Below are 8,158 nucleotides of genomic sequence, written 5' to 3'. Positions count from 1 at the left end.
CTATGACAAACACATTTACGCATGCAAATAACCTTTAATCGCAGACCCATAATTGCCCGAAATGCCTCAAAAACGTCTAAAAATCATGGTCATAGTGTACACGTCCCTATGGTCTTTAGGGTAAATGCCCCCCTTGGTCTTCAGTGAGAAGTGCTCACAATCTTAGGATTTTCTATAAATAGACTGTTTGAGGGTCTGGAAGGATTCCATTTGACCCCAAACCCTAATTCTACCAAAAAGATCATTTAGCCCTATGCCAAGAAACCCTAACATCAACCTATACCTATCCCCAGACCTCTCTAGGCCTTCCTACCCACAGAAAGCTGAGACCACCTCTCTAACCCTTAGATGGACTTCAAAAGCCTTAAAACTACATTAGGGGTCATCATTAGACTACCATAGAGCATGCTTGATCATACTCTCCTCAAAGAACCATCTTTGACTCTGATTAATCTCTAACAGTGAGCATATCTGGTTTATCTCTCCAAAAGCCAACGGGAACGACCCTACTCTCTCTCTCGTAATATATATATATATATATATATATATATATATATATATATATATATATATATATATATATATATAGAGAGAGAGAGAGAGAGAGAGAGAGAGTAATGATCCTATGAGACCCTCCCACATCAATGCGTATAGGACCCCAAAGGATCACCAATAAATTTGACAAAGATCTCTAGAAAAGTTATCACGTGGATGTGGGACTTGACTTTTCTAGAGATCTGTGCCATTTAATGGTGATCCTTTGGGGTCCTACACACATGGGTGTGGGAGGGTCTCATAGGATCATTACTCATATAAACCATTTTTTTGATATTTGTATGACCCCAAAATTTTCACACCCATTCTCTTTATCCTCATAATCCATCCTACGAAAAAACATTCAATTTGCACCCTAGATATGGTCAAAACTATTATCCTCCAACAATGAATCTAGACCGTCCATTTAGAGAATTTCAAGATCTAGGCCATAACAAATTCAAAATCACTTTTTTTTTTTTTAGCATTGTTAGTCTAATAATGATAATGATATATGAAATTTTTAGGAATAAAAAAGTCCTTCTAAATCCCATATCTAACAGTCTCACTAAATTGGACAGCCAATATTAATTGGGCTAGGAAAATACTTTCTATGGTATTTTTTCAAACTTTTCTTTTTCATGATTGTTCTTTAGAATGAAAAGAGTGTTCATTTAAAAAATTTTGTCAAACTAATGTTTTTAACATGATTTTTGAAGATGGTTGTATTACATTACTATACAACCGTTGAATAGTAATATAGATGAAGATCTATCGAGGCTCTAAACAATCAAATTACAGCCCACCACAAAAATTTCATAAGAAGAGGTTTTTTTTTTACATCCAAATATCCTCGAATTGATCATCTTGACATCAAGATGCACTGACATGAAGAAAAAAATGGATTTCAAGTTTGAGAAATAGTGCATCTTGCAATGCATTTTGGACTTTCAATTTTCAAGATTTTCATAGATCTGCTTGATCTACACTACTTTTGAAGCTTTATATTTTATAATTAAAGATGAAAATATATTTTAAGGCTATCACAAAGATTTTCAGTATTAAAACCACATTTCTCAATATTATTTCAAGGTGCGCTTTACTTTGATTGTTTGGAGCCCCAGCTCTATACAAACTACATACACACACACACACACACACATACACACACACACACACATACATATATATATATATATATATATATATATATATATATATATATATATATATATATATATAGGAAAACACTACACAATGCCTAGAAGTGAAAATGAACAGTGATTTCGCCTACCTCCATAACCATCCAAAGTTTATCGTGCGACCACGATTGTTCAGTAGTATCTTATTTTTTATTTATTTTTACAATTCAGAATGACTTTAGATTTGGAAAGTGTATTCATAAAAAATAGGGGAATATTTAAAAAAATATAAAAAAAAAATATTTTACATGTAAAACATTGACCAAAATACCCCCAAAAGGTTTTATGGTATTTTGGTTTTTTTGCTTTACAGATTATTTTTTTTATATTTTTATTAGATTCAACGAACTAACATGTACATACCTTCCAAATTTCACATTAGTCTGATTAGTAGAAACAAAATGAAAAATAAAATACTATCAGGCAATTGTGACTGCGCAAATTTAATGGTGATCCTTTGGGGTCCTACACACATGGGTGTGGGAGGGTCTCGTAGGATCATTACTCTCTTTCTCTCTCTCTATCTATATATATATTTATATATTCATGGGAGTGGATACCATATGCCCACGCGCTGACTGCTACAGTAAACGCCCATGAGCCAGATTGAATATGAGCCAATCTGATAGTCACGACCTCATTTCATATTTTAATTTTAATTTTTTTCTAAAAATCACTTAAAATTTGAAGCATTCATTCTTCTCCTCAAGGGGCACATAATAAAAATATATAAAAAATAATTCTCAAAATATAAATTGACCAAAATACCCTCAAAATATTTCAAGGGTACTTTGATCAATTTATATTTTACGATTTATTTTATACATATATTTATTAGGTTCTTCTATTTTTAAAAATAGATGCTCCAAAACTCCTATAGGCGAAAATGAACAGTGATTTCGCCTACCATCATCACCGTCCAAAGTTCATCGTATACAATTGTCTGATAGTATTTCATTTTTAATTTTTTTCTACAAAAAGGAATGACCTGATATTTTTAGCATGTATTCATAAAAAATAGGTGAATCTACGAACAATATACAAAAAAAAAAAAAAAAAAATTTACACGAAAAATGACCAAAATACCCCCAAAACCTTTCATGGGTATTTTGGTCAATTTGTTTTTTTTTTTTGCCAATTATTTTTTAAAATAAATTTTATTAGATGCGTCTTACTAAGATGTACACATGCTCCAAATTTGAAGTCATTCTGATCAGTAGAAAACATATTAAAAATTAAATGCTATCAGACAATCGTGACCGTGCGATGAACTTTAGACGGTGATGAGGGTAGGCGAAATCACTATTCATTGTCGCCTATAGGTGTTGGGAAGAATTTTCCATATATATATATATATATATATATATATAGGCAATGCAACGATTGTATAGTAATATGATGCAACAACCTTCAAAATCACTCTTTTCCTTGATCCAAATTTTAAAATATAAACTCATTTTATTCTAATGAAAAATCACAAAAAAAAAAAAATTTTAAAGCGAAACTTAGAAAGTATTTTTTTAGCCCAATTAACATAGACTGTTCATTTTGATAAATACTTAGATCTAGAACTTAGAAGGATTTGGTCTTTTTCCAATTTTTTAAATGACTCTATTAAAATTAGATGAACAATGTTAGAAAAGAAAAAAATGAATTTGAATTTGTAAAGGGCCTAGATTCGTTGTTGGAGTTGGAGGAGACTCATTTTGACCATATCTAAGGTTTAAATTGAACTTTTTCTTTTTTGGGGATTGATTATTGAGACGAAGAGAGTGTGTGCGCAAAATTTGGGCTCATGAAAATACAAACATGGTTTTCTAGAAGTGTGATTGCATTATACTATGATACAACCGTTGCATGATATAATTGTTTTGTTTAATACTTCCAACATAACTTCAAATTTCTATTAGCTCTACATTTATACCACTGTATATGTAACTTGGCTCTGATACCATAATGCGCAGGAACAATAAAATAATAAGCAAGAAATAAAACAGATAATAAGACAGATCATAAACAAACAACAGGTAATGTGATAATCAAGAAAAACAGTGTTTACAATAAAAACTTAAACAGAAAGCATACTTACATCTGGCAAATACCGAAGCTGGTAAAAAGCTTTAACTGTTCTGGGATGTAAGCAGGAACTTCGTCCCAAAACAATCACACATAGCACACTTTGACTAAATCTGATGGCGTGATACACCACCAGATACACAGAGAGATTAAAGAGAAATTACAAAGAGATTACAGAGAGGTTACAGAGGGGTTGAGTAGAGAGCAAAGTGACTGAGCAAAGAGCAGAGAGAGAGGCTGAGCAGAGAGCAGAGAGACTGAGCTGAGAGCAGAGTGCAACTAGGCAGAGAGCAGAGAGCCACAAGGCAGTGAGCAACTAGGCAGAGAGCAGAGAACTGCGGAAACTCCAAGATGCTTGAATGGGTTGAGCTCCTCTCCTTTTATAGACTTTTGCGAACTTCAAACGTTTGAAATCCGCTACAGTGGTTGTCGGTGGCTACAGTAACCGCACTCATGACCTGCTACAGTTTGATGGTGATGGTTGCTACAGTTTGTCGGATGTCGGTGGCTACAGTAACCGCACTCGTGACCTGGTACAGTTTGATGGTGACAGGTTGTCAGTGATGATGATGGGTTGCTTTTGTCGGTGGTGTCGGTGATGCTTTGTTTTGGGGCACGTGTCCTAGATAGTGTTTGGAGTCGTGCTTGCCCCCCGAAATTTCTTCTTGTTGAAGGAAATTTGATGCCATAACAATCGTTTTCGTTTAGGGGAGTATAGTCTTCAGGGTCTTCACTTTGGGTAGACATGGTATGATCGGTGACTTCAAGAGCTTCTCAGATTTTGAGCTTAAGCTCGTCTTTGGTCATGGATAGGTATTGTTGCTGAAGAAGGGTCACATAATCGGAAATATCCATTTTTGGAGGTGGAGAAGCTGATATGAATTTCATTTTGATATTGGTGGGAGTTAAGGAATCGTTTTTGTAAATTCTTCTTTTTGAATTACATTGACATCAAAATCAAGATCTAAAGGAGTTGGTTCATGTTCTTCTATTTCAGAAGAACCTGGGGTTTCAATCATATATACTAGTTGTTGAACAGGTTCTGTTTAATCTTTCTATGACAGGCCATCTATGAGAAAATAATCTTTCATATTCTGATTGTGGGATCGAAGAAGTTGAACTTCGTGGAGGATCCCTGACACTGGATTTAGTTATTCTTAATGTGGTTTTTCTGGAGGATGGGAATCTAATTTTTAACTCCTTATCAGAATATTCAATTATTTGTTCAGGATCTTTGTTTTCTGGAGGTTTAATTTGGGTTTCAGATTGCTTCTTCTTTTGTAGGGACAAGAGAAGAGTTGGTTTTTCTTGACGGGGTTTTTGACATATTTATATATTTTACTAAGGCTTCTCTTCTGGCCTCAGGGTCTATTATTTGGTCAATAAGATCTATGATTAAATCCTCTTCTTTTGTAAGGGTATTAATTTCCAATCCATTCATATCGATTATTGCGTTATAATAATTGCATTGGCAATTATCCTTTTCTTTTTTTAGGTCCTTTTCATAATCAGAATCTGAATCAGAGCTACAAAAATAATATCTTCATCATTGATTTCTCCAATTAACATTTCTTCTTCTGATTCAGAAGAGTTTGAAGTTTCAGTCTCTATTTAGAGTATCTCAAATAAGTTTTTTGATATGGCCATCCAATTCTAAAGAATTAATCGTCTTTTGGACCCTGCATTTGTTTTTATGATGGCCAACCTTGCCACAGTTGTAACAAACATGAATCTTTCTTTTTCCTCTGTATTTGAAGAATGGTTTGTCTTTTAGGAATTTTTTGGAGAATTTATCTTCAGTCTTTTGGTAAGGTCTAAATTTTCTTTTTTTAACTGTCTCATGTTTTCTTTTATGAAAAGGTTTTGAAGGGGGTAAACTATTGAATCCTAATTTTTCACAAAAGTCTCCTAGCTCTTTCCTCCCCGTTATTCTTTGTTTGTCTAATTGTCTTCTAAGCTTGAGGTTGGTACACAAGGCTAGACCCTAAGCACAAATTTCTGCTGATAATTTGCCTAGGGTATACAAAGAATGAGGAATGAGCCCCCCATGTTTGTTCTTGAGCCTGGTTTTTACCTTTTCGGCAAAGAGATGTGGTAAATCAATAATAAATTTTTCTTTTCAATGATCTGATATACTATCTTCTCTTGACATGAGTCGTGAGAAGAATACATCGTTGTACCATTTGTAATGAGAGAGTGTTGAATACCTAAGATTAGATAATAAATCTTCCGACCTTGCTGCTAGCAGAGCAGTACTTCTCACAAAATGAAGGTTTACAGTATAGATTAATGTGTTAACTGCATCCCCTTCTTGTACTAGATTTTCTTGGCCATCTTCTCGTTTGACTATCCATTGTTTTGTAGCATTTAATATTCGATTTTTTGAATCTTCATCCATATGAAAATCCCACCAACCTCTTAGCCAATCAGTGAATTCACAAATTATTTCTTTGGCTATCTCATGATCTTGATTTCCACTTGCCTTGCAGGCGGTGGAGTACATAGTCATGTGTTTCATGAGATCTAAGATTTGGTTTTCTGCCACACCGTCAATATTCCAGTTTACTATAGATTTTCCCCACTAAGAAACTGAGGTTGATACCATGTTTACCCAAAGTGAAGACCCTGAAGACTATACTCCCCTAAACAAAGATGATTGTTATCGCATCAAATTTCCTTCAACATGAAGAAATTTCGGGGGGCAAGCACGACTCCAAACACTATCTAGGACACGTGCCCCCAAAACAAAGCATCACCGACACCATCGACAAAAGAAACCCATCATCATCACCGACAACCTGTCACCATCAAACTATAGCAGCTCACGAGTGCAGTTACTGTAGCCACCGACAGCTGAGAAACTGTAGCAACCATCACCATCAAACTGTAGCAGGTCACGAGTGCGGTTACTGTAGCCACCTACAGTAACTGTAGCGGATTCCAAACGTTTGAAGTCCACAAAAGTCTATAAAAGGATAGGAGCTCAACCTATTCAAGCATCCTGGAGTTTCCGAAGTTCTCTGGTCTTTGCCTAGTTGCTCTTTGCTCTCTGTCTAGCTGCTCTCTGCTCTCTGCCTAATTGCTCTTTGCTTTCTTCCTAGTTGCTCTCTACTCTCTGCCTAGTTGTACTCTACTCTCAGCGCAGTCTCTCTACTCTCTGCTCTCTGCTCTCTGCTCAGTCTCTCTCTTTGCTCTCTGCTCAGTCGCTCTGCTCTCTACTCAATCCCTCTATAACCTCTCTGTAATCTCTCTGTAATCTCTCTATAATCTCTTGGTAATTTCTCTGTAATCTCTCTGTATATCTGGTGGTGTATTCCGCCATCTGATTTAGTAAAAGTGTGCTATGTGTGATTGTTTTTGGGACGAAGTTCCTGCTTACATCCCAGAACAGTTAAAGCTTTTACCAGTTTTTGTATTTGCCAGATGTAAGTATGCTTTCTATTTAAGTTTTTATTGTAAACGCTGTTTGTCTTGATTATCATATTACATGTTGTTTGTTTATGATCTGTCTTATTATCTGTTTTCTTTCCTGCTTATTATTTTACTATTCCTACGAGTTATGGTATCAGAGCCAAGTTACATATACAATGGTATAACTATAGAGTTAGTAGAAAACCGAACTATTATATAGGATTCTAAAAGAAGTTTGCAGTAGTAAGTTAAAAGGCGTCGTGACCCAAAGATCACTATAGGCTGAGAAGGAGCCGTGAAAGTGTAGGGACTGTTTCCGACTGACTCGAATTATGATGGAAAACTTTATTAGAACTCTATCTAATAGATCAGCTACTACTAATAATACATTACATGTGAATAGCCGTGAGGAGATAATAATTGATAACATAGAAAAACAAATTCAAAACTGAAACATACCAAAAGAACTTGTTTCAGATATTTATAGTAAAGGTACGTTTGAATTTAAGACTAGTTTTTCGATTAAAACTATAGAACAAAGTATTACTGCAATGGAAACCCAAGATAAATTTCAGCTACTTTCTCTAAGAATGATTGAAGATCATAAGAGAAAGGAATACAAATATTTACACATTGGTCTTGGCATATATTTTCATCGTACGGTCACAATTGTCTTATAGTATTTTATTTTTTATTTATTTTTTACAAATCTGAATGACCTGCAATTTTGAGCTTGTATTCATAAAAAATAGGGGAATATTTGAAAAATATAAAAAAATATTTTGCATAAAAAATATTGACCAAAATACCCCTAAAATATTTTGGGGGTATTTTGGTCAATTTTGTTTTCACGGATAATTGGTTTTATATTTTATTAGATGTGCCTTAATAAGATATACATATCATCCAAATATAGGCTGTTTCAATTTTTAGAA

The sequence above is a fragment of the Amborella trichopoda genome, chromosome 6, assembly GCF_054954075.1.
Source record: "Amborella trichopoda isolate Santa Cruz 75 chromosome 6, AtrichopodaSantaCruz75HAP2 v2.0, whole genome shotgun sequence".
In the NCBI taxonomy this organism is placed as follows: Eukaryota; Viridiplantae; Streptophyta; class Magnoliopsida; order Amborellales; family Amborellaceae; genus Amborella; species Amborella trichopoda.
The sequence above is the reverse complement of the archived record's forward strand: the minus strand, read 5'-3'. Positions refer to the sequence as shown.